This window comes from Cuculus canorus, chromosome 1, assembly GCF_017976375.1.
Source record: "Cuculus canorus isolate bCucCan1 chromosome 1, bCucCan1.pri, whole genome shotgun sequence".
Classification (NCBI taxonomy): Eukaryota; Metazoa; Chordata; class Aves; order Cuculiformes; family Cuculidae; genus Cuculus; species Cuculus canorus.
Window position 1 is genome coordinate 128,272,481 of NC_071401.1, and position 15,460 is coordinate 128,287,940.

The window sequence follows — 15,460 nt, forward strand, 5'->3', positions numbered from 1 at the left end:
TACCACAGAGACCACTGTCCAGAGCAAAGCACTGTCAAAGAGTGAGAGGGGGTTAACCACGAAATATTTAACGTTTTAGTCTGCACTTAAAAAAAAACTGAACTGAAAACAGGATTTTCCTTTAGTGCTCTTTGTGTGTTGTGGTTTTACACTGGCTACAGAAAAGGTTCCGTAGAGTGTTGATTCTCCAAAGCAGATGGCAAACAATGATTAACCAGTTCCTTCCAACTGCTCATTAACGAACAGAAACGAAGTTGAACCAGTTATTCATATTGAATTAAGCTTAAAAAAAAATGTTGTATTTATGAGCATAAATATTCTCATCTAAATCTAAACTTTCTCAGAATAGTGCGGTTGGGGCTGGACGTCTCTCTTCAAGCTTATTTTGGTGGTAGGGGATGTGAAAAAGAAATGATAGAATATTACTCTAGTTCTTAATGTAATTTCAAATTATTCCATTGTAAGTGAAATACTGATGCACAAGGGCAGGACCTCTGAACTGCATGCATTTACAAGCCCGTCCTACGCAAAAGTGTCTTGAATGCTGCTGTTGAGAATTACTATCTTTTCTAAAGCTTCTTTAAGGTTTGAGCGGAAGCACTGCTTTAGCAGTAGTATGAAGGATTTTAGATTTATGGCATTAAGAGCTAATGGGAAGCACATTTGCTCTACATTCACGTTCTTAAGCTGTTTTACTCATGGCACTTCAAGGCCAAGTGAGGCCTAGGATAGATGGGCTTTCAAATTAAAAAAAAAAAAAAAAGTTTTTAATATTGATAATTTGAGAAAAGGTGTGTGTAAAACCACCCATCAGTAAGAGGATAATGAAACAGGCTAGGGGCCAACTGTGTAGGAAGTAGCTCTGTAGAAAAGGATCTGGGGATCCTGGTTCACTAAATGACATCAGCCAGTCATGTGCCCTTTGGGCAAAGAACCAACTGCATCCAGGGCTGCATTAGCAAAACGATAGCCAGCAGCTCTAGAGAAGTTTATAGCACTTTATAGCACTTGAGAGATTGCGTTCAGAGTATTGTGTCCAGGTTTGGGCACCCTAGTACAAGAAGGATACAGCCATACTGGCATGAGCCTGGTGAAGGGCCACCAGTCTAGCCAGGGCTGGAGCACATGTAAGCAAGGAGAAGCTGAAAGAACTGGGGTCTGTTCAGGAAAAAGGAGAAAGAGGAGTCCTTATTGCTGTCTGCAACTACCTGATCACAGGGTAAGGAGAAAATGGAGCCAAACTCTTCTCAGATGTGCACAGCAATAAAATGAGGACTAATGGCCCCAGGTTGGAACATGAGAAGTTCCAGTCAGATACTAGGAAAATCATTTTACCACAGGGTGATCAAACATTGGGACAGGTGTCCAAAGAGGTTGTGAGTTCTCCGTCCTTGGTGCTGTACAAGATTCAATGGGATACATGCCTGAGCAACCTGATCTAATTAGGTCCTGCTCCTTTGAGCAGGAGGTTGGACTAGATGCATGTAGAGGTCCCTTCCAAACAGAATTATTCTGTGGTTCTACAGTCCTTTCATAACAAGGACTAAAACAAGAACAATATTGCAGACTTGGACCACTGGAAGATCAAAAAGGAACAACTTAGTGAAAATCAGAGTGGAATGAATAATATTATACATCTGGTCACTTCACCTTCTGACATCAAAACAGTCAGGGGTTTATTTAATGAATCATTACCTCAGCATTTCTTCTGTATGGTTATGCCTAAAGTGAAATCACAGCTTTATTGAAGTCAGACAATGAAATTCTCATTGGCTTCATGAGGATCTGAATTCTGTCAGGTTAAATGGAGACCATAGGAGTTTTTTTGAAGTCAAATAATAACAGTTTTAATATAGGGAAAACTTTAGACAGTATTTTTCAGTTTTTCTGAAACTACATTTCACAACCACCAGATTCCTTTGTCCTTACGGATAATGTTACACTGCTGTTCGAAGCAAAAACAGGGTATTTCTCACTCTGAGCTTTGTATCTGTGTTCCTGTAAGCAGAAGTATTTAATTGAGTTGCTCTAAAAAAAGGAGGGAAAATTGGATGGAAGAAAAGCATCCTTCCCATAGCCCCCAGGTTAGACAGTATTTCAAAGCTTTGAAAACTACTGGTCAGCTGTGACATTTACAAAGTACATCTTATAAAGAAAGACTGTGTAAAAAGTCCAAACCCTATCATGCAAGCTTAATTACACCCTGACAATGCTTGCTTTATTGCAGCCAACTGTGATAGTACACATGCAACACAGCCTTAACGTGTAATGCAGTATTAGGACATATGTTCATTCATTACATTTCTGAAGGGGTAAGAGATTTTAACATTGCTAAGTCTGGCTTTATGAAATGACACTTTTCAGCAGAGTGTATATAGCGCTGTTACTGCTATGTTTATATGATAAAAAATGTCAAGAGTGTGTTTCCTTCTCTTATCTAACCAACCTGTTCTACATTATATTGTTGTATATACTGTTGATTACAATATCTTTAATTGTGTGGATTATGAGTGAGTATAGACAATGATAAATTCACACTGGAGTCTACTTGACCCATAAAAATTACTTGCAGCTCTGAGGAACAGTTACTGTTATTAAGGAACCATTTTGGAAACCAAAGTACCTGTTTCAGCAGCCCAGCCTTGATCCTTTAATGCAAGTCAGTGTTTTCGGTTTTGCAGTTGTACATGTAATATTAATTTAAAATGGTCCAGGCATATTTAAGAACAACAGTACCTCCAATGTAGAGGTTAATTTATTGTGAATAATGGCTACAGAACAATTTAGTAATTTTCTGCCCTAGCGTTCATAATATATACACTTCCATAAGAACAGTCTGGATCTAAGGAACATCTGTCATTCTGTTATTACTAATGCCAATGTTAGGCATTTGTTGTGATTTTATAGTAATATTAATAACATATTTTTATTTCTTTTCCTCATACATTTTATCCTACAGAACTTGTTTTCTTTGCAGTGTTTCCCTGTAGTCATGAGGGATTTTTACATACTTGTAGAGAATTAACATAATACATTAGTCCAGTACCTGGAGCATTAAAAGCAAGAACATTAAGACTTGCAGTTCTGAGAACTGGTAATACTGCATCTATGATTTAGGAACACTTTTTTAAATGGAATATTTATGTGCTTGCATATGAATCCATTACATGTCATACATCGTGCTTAGCAATAGCTTTTGTGTATCATAGCTCAGGTTCCCATACACTCCTGAAAGTATGTATATTCATGAGATTCATGACATTTTCCTGCATCTGCTCTTATAACAGATTTCATTTCAAAGCAGCACTTCATTGATGTAGTACACTGACGCATTTTATGTGTGATTGCTTTTCATCTGGTTGTATGATTATTTTGTGACACCTAGTGGATAAATTGATAGTAGTACCAATTTGAGTTTCCTTTGGTTTTTTTTGATTCTCTTGATAGACATTCGTGCCTGGAAACTTAAGGTACATCACAAACACGTAGACTCTCTTACTTTCTCTCTTTTTCTTTTTTTTTTGTCTCTTTAACTTTGCTCGTAGAATATCTTGCTCATAGCGAAGTGAACAAATATTCAACACCACTCTTGTGGAAATTCCAAGAGTCCCAAAATAATAGAAGGTAGTAAACATTTGAAAATTTCATGATATTGTTTAGTCGGGATGCCTACATGTAGAGTGTGTGATCTTCACATATCAACTTTTTCTACTGTACCAACTTTTCTGTAGTGTCCCTCAAACAGGCAATTCCCTTAGGCATTATACACCACATAAAGTTATAAAAGGTTGCAAAGAAATACTTGTACTTACTAAGCTGTGAGGATTCTCAGAAATACCCATTCCCTTACTGTTCTTAGAGAATGTAATCTGATAAATAATTAAAATATTACTCTATACACACAAGAATGTTTTCAGAATATTTACATCAAGAAACAGAGTCAAGAAATGCCTTAAATGCATGACCTACTTTCATAACTAAGATATATCTTGTGAAGTATATCTTAATTTACATGTCATGGATTCTGTGCCTGAAGCTTATTTCAAAGTCATTTCTCCTACAGGAAAGTGTTGAAATACTGTCCAGTATGTTTGCTATAAATGCTGTGAGATAGAAAAGTAGGTATTTTGATATGACACTATTTTATTATGTTGATAAGGGAAGGGGAATTAATTAATTCAGTTGCCCCAAGTCTGCTTGGTGTATTGCTGGGTGGATACTATTAGTCTGCATGGTTCTGTCTTCAGAGAAGGTATAAAATGCTCCTTGCTCAACAGATTTTAAATTCTGAAATCTTCTGGCATCCCAGAACAATAGCTTACATGATAGCTAAGATTAGATTTTAGTATTTTTTAAATAGGAGCCCAAAGGATCTTGAAGGCACATGAATTTAGAGATATGAGGCTATGTATTTTTCATATGTGGGGAGTTGGAATGGAGTTATGCAGTGTACATGGAGAAATTGATTTTAAAGCCCGTCTTTGAGATTTTAAGTTTTAGCTTGTCACTCTTCAGAGAAAACATGTTTCATATTTCCACTCCCAAGAGGCTTCAGAATCAGAAAATGTCATACTAAACTGTGTCTTTAATACCGACTTATGAAGCGTTCTTTTCCTGTGCTCTTACTAGTTGCTTATCCTAACAGTTCTCTTGTGACTTTCATTTATGCAAAATTAGGGCCTGTAGCAACAGCATCATGAATAATGGACACACAGAGTCTTAACACACCGTCGAGCTCTGGCAAAGATATGCTCACTGTCTACCACCTGAAGCCCTGCTGAAAGTCCATTAATGAATGTTTAACCAGTAAAAGCCTTAGTCTTGGGTAAAAAGACACAAGAGTAAATCCATGGAGAGCACCGGTCACCTGAGAAAACACAAGGTGTTATAGAGGGAGCCAAAACAGGCAGCGCTGTGTGTCTGGCCACCTGAGCTCCTCACCTGTACTTCCTGAGGAGTACCATATCGGTGCCAGCAAGTGCCGTATAGGTGTCACTGCTGCAGTCACTCCCAGCATTCCAAAAGCCTTTCCCCCCTCGGTGCAGATGGTCACTTTGGGCTGTCACAGTGGAAACAGCAGTTTTCAGTAGTTGTTCCCCTCACTTTTTTAAGACTTGTGGGTCTTGGACTGGGCTTTGCATGGGATGGCTAATGAGGCTGGTAATCTTATTAGTTCGTGCAGTAAGTGTATGTATAAGCCTTCTTTTCAGTGTCTTTGTTGCGCCTGCAGCGTGGAGTATTCTGAATGGAAAATTACTGATCAGAGCAGAGGCAAAGTGATCGTGACAAAAGCACATGTGTATATTTTCTTAATCATAACACAACTTGAGACAATATCAAAGGGTGGTAACGAAGCTGTTACTATGCACAGAGATCATCTGCCTGTAGCCAAAGAAAAACAACAGCCAAAAGGAAAAAGGGATCTTAGTATAATTAGCAGTGGTGTTAGTGGCAAATTTGTGAAGGTCCCTGGAAGGTGCAAGCATGCAAGAGACAGGGCTCAGCTCAGGCTCCAGAAGAACAGCACAGGAAAGGGATGCAAGGCAGGATACGGACCAGGGAGGCATTTCACTTCAAGTGGCAGAGACACCACCCCAGCTGCATTCAGCAGAGGCCTTTGCTGCAGCATGCCTCTTGGCTGGCGGAGCCCTCTCACTCTCAGCTGGTGTCCCATAGCCACGAAAAGCTGTGTGCTAACACGGACATGAAAATGTCTAGCAGGGTCAATGGAAATAGTTGCTGTTGCAAAACAGCTTTTTTGAACAGGTCTATAGCCTCCCCTGGGGAAAAAAAAAAAAAAAGCTAACCAGAAATAAACAAATAAACAACTTGTTGCAGTTTTGGTTTGCAAGGTCTGTACAAGTATTTTGCTTGTATTTATGTATGTGAAATTTCAGGCTTCTGCTTCTTTACTGTCATGTTGAACCAAGCCCAATGGCCTGAGCCAAAATACAGTCCAGACCTCAGAACATTGTTCTAGAATGGAAATGAATTTTAAGCTTTTAACAATATTTTAAAACAAACATCCTACATAGATTGGTGATTTTATGCCAGCTTTTCAAATAATACTATGAATGATCATGAATGCTATGGGTCTAAAAGGATAATGACAAATGTAAGTTTGTAAAGGATGGATTTTGCTTGTCTGCTGTAGTGTAAAGCTTATTCTTTGTTAGCACTCCAGTAACTTGATCCTTTTTGTGGTGATGGCAAATGTAAATGTGTATTGATGTAATACAGCATTTTAGGCTAAATCCATGTAATGCTGGGTTATTCAGACCCTTGGTCTAATCCTGAGTCCCAGACTACTAATTTCCTCACTCCCTCTTGTCAGCTGCTTGGTCTCACTAAAGGCTAAAATTTAAAATGAAAGCCTTATGGGGCAAAGAGCAAAAGACATTTTTCTACCATCTGTAATTATTGGCAGAGCTGCATTTCTGCAAAATGAATTTTAGTTTCATGTTGAGGCTTAGACCATACCCTGACAGACATTCCTTCTTGGTGCTTAATTAAATCAGCACATACTGATTTAGTGTATATCTTTTTAAAAGGAAAACATTTTCCAAGATTTAAATCCATTTCAGAATGAAAATTCAGTTTTCAAAAAAAGGATTTTGTGGGTTGAGATTGAAGATAGCATTTTTTTTAAGAAGATGTCAGATGAATATTGTTTTCACAGTCTTGTGACTCTGGTTAATGTTATTTTCCTACATAAGGATCTGAAGTAAATGACACTAAGGTTCCTGTCAGTGGTAGTACATAGGTTAGGTGTGATATCCCATGAATTGCAGATACTAAAATGCCAAATCTGGTTGACTGGAAGGTCAAATGACTTACTGAAGACTGTCTGTGTAGTAGGGGGCAGTTCTATCAAAAAATGCTTAAAAACATTGCTCAAATAATTGCTTGTGAGATTGCTGAGTATTTAACTAGAGAGACTGGAAGGCTGTGATTCTGACTGTTCTTTGCATCAGTGGGTGTGCTGAGCTGCAATTTTTATTTTCATAGGAATTCAGGGGACGCGGAAAGTGGTAGTTTTGAAGAGTTGGATATCACATATCTAATGAAGGATAAGGGTTCTGAATTTTAGTAAGCAATCTTCTGTTCAGAAATGTTAAGCAGATCCAGGTAATGTCAGCTGAGTGATGTGAGTTCAACTTTTCCAGAAATAAGGTCCAATGTCCAGCGTCCTAAAATAAGTGAATATTTGGAGGGCGCGACATTAATATTTCATTTTTGTGTCATCTGCATTAGAGAGTGGAGATAAACAATGGATGTTTAGGAAATGCTTACTGTAAGAAAGGTGTTGTGTAACCCCTTTCATTTTTAGCTATTTCTGATAGGAGAAAATAAAACTGACACATTTTCTTAGCTCTTTTCTGAACAAGAAACAATCCCTAATCTGTCGCAGCTTCATCTCCTCTTGCTGCAGACATTCGTCTCCTAGATAATCGAGCCCTTGCTTTTGTGTTTATAGGCTTGGTAAGATACCAAAAGTACCTGTAACATTTCTTTTTCATAAGACACACCTCACTTACCTGCGGTGGATTTGTCATCTCCACACAGGTTTCACCTCCCCTGGGCGCTGGCTTCACCCTGATTTCTGGGCATGAGGATCTGGTAATCGTCATTTCTGCCATGGAGAGCTCAGAAATGCAGCCCAGCATGAGTTCCTGCTGCTGCTCTTGCAGCCGTCCGTGTCGTGCCTGGCAACCATCTTAGCCTGGGCAGAAAGCCCATCGGGGTGAACACAACAACTCGGCTGGGAAGTTAGTAGACGGAAAGATTATGCTAGGAAAACACGGAAGATGAATATTTTAAGCCCTACAAAACAAATAGCTCATAGTGTACTGAACAGTTCTTCATTCCTTTTGGAATTTATTTTAAAAAAATCTATCTCCTTAAATATTTATTTGCTGAAGAATACAAGTGTAACATACAGAGCATCTAGTGATTAGCCCTCGTTTATTTTATCTTTTTTATTTTTTTGTGGAAGCTGAGAAATTCTGTGTTTTCATCATTCTCTTGAACAGTAACCTTTGTGTTTTTCTCACGTTCAGATATTACCTAAGCAAAACTCAGAACTAAATGCGATAGAAAAATAAAAATTTTGTCACTGTGGGCACTGCAGTGTGCATAAAAACATGATCCCACATCCAAGAAAGATGAGACCATGTTCTGATGGAAAACTACCTTTTTCCTAATACATTCTATTTTGAAGCAACTAGTTAACATTCAAGGCATTTTAGAGCATTAAGGCCATGAAATGCATAACGTATATGGACAGGACATATCTGTGAAGGTGCAGAATGCCTTTGATGCATACCCAGCCCCAGCTCCTTGTCTTTACTGTTAGTCAGTTCTCTATACACCCATTCAGTAGGTTAAAACAGCTATCATGAAGCACATCGCGTTCTTTGATGCCACTGTAAACCTTTTCTGAAATATGCTACGTGGATGGACATATCTATGGAGGAATTTCCTTGAGTTTTTCATGGATCTGCATGAGAGTGAGGAAGCTCCTGTACAGGTCTGGACTGGTATTCAGGCTACAGTATGTGAGGTGCAATTATACAGGCTAATGTAGTTGCATGTTTTTATATTTGTTGCCTTTTTTTTCCTCATACATAAAATGTTCAAGATTTTAGGAACACACATAAACTGCTACAGAGCTCGGAGACATTTAGCCAGAGTTCTGACTCATTTCACAGCTGCTCTCTTCCCCCAAATATTTGCAAACAGATTGATAAAGACAATATTTTCAGTGAATATGTGAAATTACTTATTAAATAGAACCATGTTACAGTATTTATAATGAAATAAAACAGTAGACAAATGAGGACAAAAATTTTATAACAGATTTTAATAGAATTACTGCTCAGTGCAGTGAGTCGTTGGCTCCCAAATCCTTTTCTGATGTGCAAGATTTCTAAGGATCCAGAAGTGTTGACTTTAACTTCTGGGCCCCATAATTTGTGCTGTACTGGATCATCAGGACTTTCTTCAAAGCCACTGAGGCCAAGTGAAGGTATACCATTGATTTCAATAGCGTGTGAATTGCTCCCCTTCTTAAAAGATGTATCCTGATGATTGAAGAAAATTTTCCTGTGCTGAACTGTGAATAGGGTTTGTAGAAACTAGGACAGCACACTTGAATGTGTGCAATAGCACCAGGTAGCCTCATTGATGAGCAAATATCACAACCAAAGATGACCATCCGTTTGGATGTTATCACAAAGATAGAGAATGATAAATTTCATCTAGTTACAATGTGGCTATACTAATGCCTGATTAAACATATTGCAAAGTTAATGCATGCAGGCTAATGTTCTTCTGTAGCCAGCTGAGAAAGACAAACACTTGTACAGAGAACTGTCTAGAGCAGGAGCCTGACTAAATTCAATTTTAGAAAAACCTGTGCCTGTCCACTAAATGTAGGAAGAGGCTGTGGAGGGTTGGTCCTGTGAGTATTTCACAGCAGAATCTGTCATGTATTATTAAACTGCAGGAAAATTTCACAACTGGGAATAGAGCTGTCATTTACCATTTTAGAAGCAGCTGTGTTTCAGTAGTGGGTAAGATCACAGTATACATGATACTTCACAAGAGTCACGGAATCTGTGTTTGTAGAATACTTTTTACTTCTTGAAGGATACAAGCTGTATCAAGGCAGTGTGTCATTTTTGTTATAGTTATTTAAAAATATATTTGAAAATATTGTGTGTCAAGTTTGCCATGTGTAGGTCACAGGAAACTGTATCCTCCCCTCCGCTGAATAATTTCTGTCTGGTAACTCCAGAAAACTTACCTGCCATGGTGCTGCTCTGTCACAACCCTGTCCTGGAAGGATGTTGTAGGAGTTCAAATTCCTACCCAGACTCTGATATAGGGCCTCTTGAAAACAGTCAGAAAGCCTCCGTTGACCTCAGCATCCACTGTAGCATAACGTCAGCCATTTACCCTACAACTGCTCTTGCCAGCAAATATTTGTGACATTTTAGTAGTGAATAGTCTGTAAGAGCAGAGCAATGACTGTGCATCAGTTTGGAAGCTAGAAGATAGTGAATATATGGAGACATGTTGGAAGCCGCTGATCTGGCTGCATCCAGATCCTCAGCTTTCCTGAGGAATATCCTTACCTTGTCACTAGCCTCTGAGCCACCTCTTTCCCTGCTGTAGTCATGGTGCACCATGTCCCACACCCAGGGTATTTACCTTCCTCCTTGGGATCCTAGTGAGGTTTGTAACTCATTCTGAGTTTTGGGGTAGAAGCACTTGGTCTGTGTTGTCCCAGAACCTGTTAATTAGTAAGGCTTTTAATTGTACAACAACCCTACTTTAACATGATGCTCTTTCCTATTACATCATAGAAATAGCAGGCTTGGCCCTGTGCCTTTTTAAAAGTGACTGCTGAGGTATTTATTACGATCAGTTCCAAGACATATTTCAGTAAGCAGTGAGAGTTGGAATATGGAAATGTCATATTTTTCCTAGTATTAAACAGTTGTTAAACTAGAAACATCACTCTTGCCAGATAGTTATTTTGTATGCATGTCTTATTCGTAGAAGGAAAATGAACATGCATTTTCCTTTAATTAAGTATTTTAAAGTTCATGCTTGTTTGGTGATCTAGTCAATTAAAATAAGTTTATGAGCAGCTTGTGAGAGCAGAAGACTAATTAATTTTAGGTGTTGGATAAGGCACATTCTTTTCTATTTTTGTCTGCTAATGAATACTACTAATACTGATAGTAACGGATCGTATATATAATAGTATTACACAAGGTTTATGGTACTGTACAAATAATTATCTCAATATGTTTGTGAATTAACAAACTACTGGTTTTGTGGGAAAATACACATAAAACATTATATCGCAACTGCACATAGAGAAAAGAGTCTTTAATATTTTATGATAATCAAAAATAAGAGAACATTTTGAAATAATTAATAAAAGCTCACCATTTTTTCAACATGGGTGAACATTTTCCAATTTCTTACATAGCATTGCATCTAAAAGTGAAAGTAAACTTTCTTCATCACTGGTATCAGCCATAAGTGCATGATCTCAATCTGAAATTTCCAGTGAAGGGAGGCATTTGTGTCTATGGGGTATTTTGGGCTTCTCACTACTGTGGACACATCATTTCAATGCTAAATTGATCCTTCTAACTGTTTTCACTGGACCATCCAGCATGAAGAACCACGACAATGAGCGTCTACATTGTTTTTATTCATTCACTCTAAAGCAAATGCTTACACAGAAGTCTCACTTTGAAGTAAATCAGACAATACACAGTTTTTCTCCAATTATGTTGTGTCACTGTTATATTTATATAAGGATAGGGTTTGTTTTATACTGAAAGCATTTTCTGTGACTGCAGAATTCACAGGTACGCACCCAGCAGTGCTAAAATTCATTGCCTTCTGCACAGATTTTTAGCCAAAGCCCCAGTACAAATTTTTGGCTCTTAAGAAAAATGCTGAGATCTCTGACCACACATATGAAGACGATGTTTGTTTTTAAATATTTTATCTAAAAAACATAGGTTTTTTTCCAGATAATTATTCAGAGAGTAGTTGACTTTGCCAAAAAGCTGGCCCTCAAAAAACACATACATTTAAAACTCTTAAGAACATAGAAAAAACTGTCATTCATTCTGCAGCAGAACTTTCCAAATGTGCTTCTTTGACAGTGGTTAGAGAGCAATTTCTGCTGCTGATTTTTACTATTTACATTAATGAGATATTGAAATCTTCCATGCTACTCTTTGTGTATAATATACAGAGACTGTTTTATATCCTTGTTGACCTGCAAGGGCATTGATGTTACAAGACGTGGTATCTAGGGTTGTATAGTATTCCCTCCAGTACAGTGGTCTCAGAATGGATGGAATTTTACCATTCCTGTTTTGTGCAATGAAGATGAACCATATATGGCTCACCACAACCAGTAGCCTCTTTCTACATGTGGTCTGAGTCCACTACAGTTAAATGATCTTTGAAACTGACAGAATATAACAACATTGCCTGTTATGCATTAACACATTGTTATCTAATTTGGTTAGATATCTGCATTCTCCTTCCTTTTCTTCTTCATTTAGTAGTGCACTTGTTCCTTGAAGGTGAAGTAGCTGATACCCCTCTTTGCCAGTCTCTGCAATGCTCTTAACATTTAAGTCAGTCCAAAAAAAAAAACCTTTTTTTTTTTTTTTCCTAACTATACTTTGTTTCTTGGCTGTAGTTTAATCATGGTAGTTAAAACTGAGTGAGAAAGCTGGTGCTGTGCGTGGTCTCCTTGAGAAATTGTAGAAAGAAGCTGATCTTTGCTTTTGCACATGGTCTCACTGACCTTATAATTGTTTCAATGTGCAGTGAAATTAATTTGATATTTATGTGTTTTCTCTTGCTCTTCTCTTTTTAGTTCCCCATTATGCTGAAAGCAGAAGCAGATCACTTCAGTTACCCTGAAATGTGACCTACTGCCTTTGGGGTGAGGTCTACTTTATAATGAAACATGACTTTAGTTTATCAATGTGGCTGGTGTATGTATCATTTATTGTTTTCTTTAGTTACCTGTTAACAAAAATTAAGTTAGTTGGTTAAGTTAGGGGTTTTGCTTAAAAAGTTTGCTTGTTAATTAAAGCGGTATTTATATTACACTATGGACTGGTATCTCAGTTATTTCCCCTTCTTTAGATCTTGAATAAAAAGTGTTGTGGTCCTTCAAACCAGGTGGCGGGGCACAACTACCCCTTCAAACTCTAGCAAGTGTGAGGTTAGAGTAGATTATACTGTAGAGGTAATTTTGCTAGTCATAGCAATCAAAGTCTGTGTAGTACGGTAGGATATATCTGGTTTGGCCATTGATTCAGAGCTGGATTACTGTTCATTGAGAAATAGCATATTGTTTAAGTAGGCCATAACATTTCCTCATAGTCTTGATAAATTCTTTGTTCAGTCTTATGGATTTACCCATGCAGAACTTGGGAAGTGCAGTTAGAGAAACTCAGCTCTTCCTCATTAGGATAATAGAGGAATATGTAAAAGCATGTTAAATAATCTCTCTTAAGTCAGTATCCACTCTCTTAAGTCATAGTGATGCCTTTCTTGAAGTGACAAAACTGGTTTGATAAGATGCAGTCATGTCAGAGCTGGAAGTACAAAAGCGCATTTATTAAAAATGAATGCTGTATCCTCTTTCCCCTCGTGTATCTTGTCACTGACATGACTTCACAAGTTGCAAATCTATTAAATGTTTCAAACATGAAACTAGAGCTCATTAAGCAAAATGTCGACTGGTACATAGCAAACTGTTTCAGACTCAAGACTGTTAATATTTGTCCCCAGAGTTTTTTGTCTTCTAGGTTGTCACCAAGTAATCCAGCTGTCTGGGAATACAGCTTGTGTTTCATCTGACCAGAGTCTGACTGTCCTTTGGGGTGAGGTAGTAGGTTGTATAGTTTTAGGGTTATGCCCTGCCTGTCAGATAACTATACAATCTACTGTCTTTCCTGAAGTGGCTGTGATATCATCGCTGGATAAGTCTACAAAAGACAAAGCAAATATTTTTCAACGGTAACATTCTCTGGCTCTGCCTACATGTTGGATTTGGTTCTTATAGCAGGGTTGTGAAAAAACACAGATCTCCTTATTGTGTTTAGATTCCCGTATTTCTCACTCAGGTTCAAAAACAATATCCTTTTTGTCGTTTTGTCAGAGAAGGTGGGGTGCAAATTACAGGGCACAGAGGTACAACCCACTCTGCAATGGACTTGCTCATGCTGTTTTCTCAGACTGCCATGAGAGTGACTATTTAGAAACAGCTGACCCATTTCCCCATTACTTGTGGCACCTGTGTTTATAGTCAATGGAAAATGGCACTTTTGATTTAGCAGCTGTTGAAATCCATTTTGCATAGGCTGTTTGAGAAACTATGAAGTGATGAGTTGGACAAAAAACAAAGATGATGTCTTCCAGTTGCTCTTTGTTCTGCCCTGGAACTGTTAAATGTTTGAGCCATAGGTAAAGAGGTTTCTTAAATCAGTTTATAAAAATGGATTAAACTTGTCTTTTTATTACATAATGCTAATCTGGGAGAGACAGTGCTTGCCCCTGTGGTTCTTATGTCTTTGGAGTCACCCCCCCAATTCTGACTGACTTCCAGGAAGAACTGTGAAGGAGGGCCAACAGGACATAATTATAGTCATTCTGGGCCTTTTAAGGCCAAAAAAGTCTGTGGATAGGAAGTTTTAAGAGGCTCTTACTTGTAGATGGTGAAGTGTTAGTTTTCTTCAGAAGATTTACTTGATGCTCTAACAGGATGAGGTAGTAGGTTGTGTGGTTTCAGGGTAGTGATTTTGCCCCAATCAGGAGATAACTATACAACCTACTGCCTTCCCTGATAAGCAGCATAACAACATCAGTGAGTTAATTCAGAGAAAAACAAGGGTTAGAATATACTTCTGTGACCAGCAAAGTAAGTCTACATACTGTTGATGTAACCCTGTCCCTAATAGCTCTAAATTTAGTGTCTTGCGTTATTTTTAATAACATCCTACAAAATAGTTGTCTTTTGAAATTCTTTATCTTGAAAAATTGAATTAAAGAAGTTTTGGTTATTTCAGAGTTTGTCTGCTTTTGATCTATTTCGTTTCTGGTTCATTTCAGTGGAATTAAGTTATCATGGGAAATTATTCCAAAAATGCTGTGAACTTGCATTTGACATCTAAGTTTGAGTGCCACAAATTTTACTAGCAATGTGCTGGGTTTTGTTCAACCTTACCTCTCCCTCAGGAATCTTCCAGTGTTTTACAGATAATACTAGATCATGTCACACAATATTCAGGTCAACTTTATATTACAAATAAAAAGCTGTAGCAATGAAAATCCAGACCTAGATTTTTTTAAAAAACAAAACACAAACCCTGACATTGATTTTGTAACCCCCAGTTTCTCATAAACAGGCCCATTTCATGACATTTAAATGCCCCCAAAAGAGAATTCTCTGCAATCTAAAATGCACAAATTGCATCTGGAAAACCATAGGCAGAAAATGCTAAGTATATTGAAGACATTTTGAGAATACAGTCTTACACCAAAAAACTGGGGGGTAAGGGGAATATGACAACAAGGTATTGGTTTTGGTTGTGTAGATAGAAATCATTCTCCCACAAATAGGAGTCATGCAAAACTTAAGGTTATTTTTAAGACCAGCAGTTTTGAACTGGCTATGTATAATCATTTGATTTCACAGCATCTCATTGCTCTAGATTGGAGTGAAAGTTTTAGTCAGACTCCTCTATCCCTGTCTCACATGCTACACAAAAGAGAGCCTTGCTCACGTAAAAAAAACATTGCCCGCCTATCAGTAGCCTGGCATGCTGAGACATCCATAGTGAGAGCAAATGAAAAAACTGATGTTACATTTGACAGCACAACTGGGTATGTTATTGCTTCT

General features: G+C 37.9%; 1 long non-coding RNA gene across 1 annotated transcript in view; it reads left to right on the forward strand.

Moving 5' to 3' along the window:
- Window positions 1-15,138, forward strand: part of LOC128853907 (uncharacterized) — a 126,777-nt gene extending 111,639 nt beyond the window's left edge. Inside the window, exon 9 of the long non-coding RNA XR_008452727.1 lies at window positions 12,425-15,138. This is a non-coding gene — a long non-coding RNA (uncharacterized LOC128853907). The remainder of the gene's footprint in view (window positions 1-12,424) is intronic.
- Window positions 15,139-15,460: the final 322 nt, after the last annotated feature.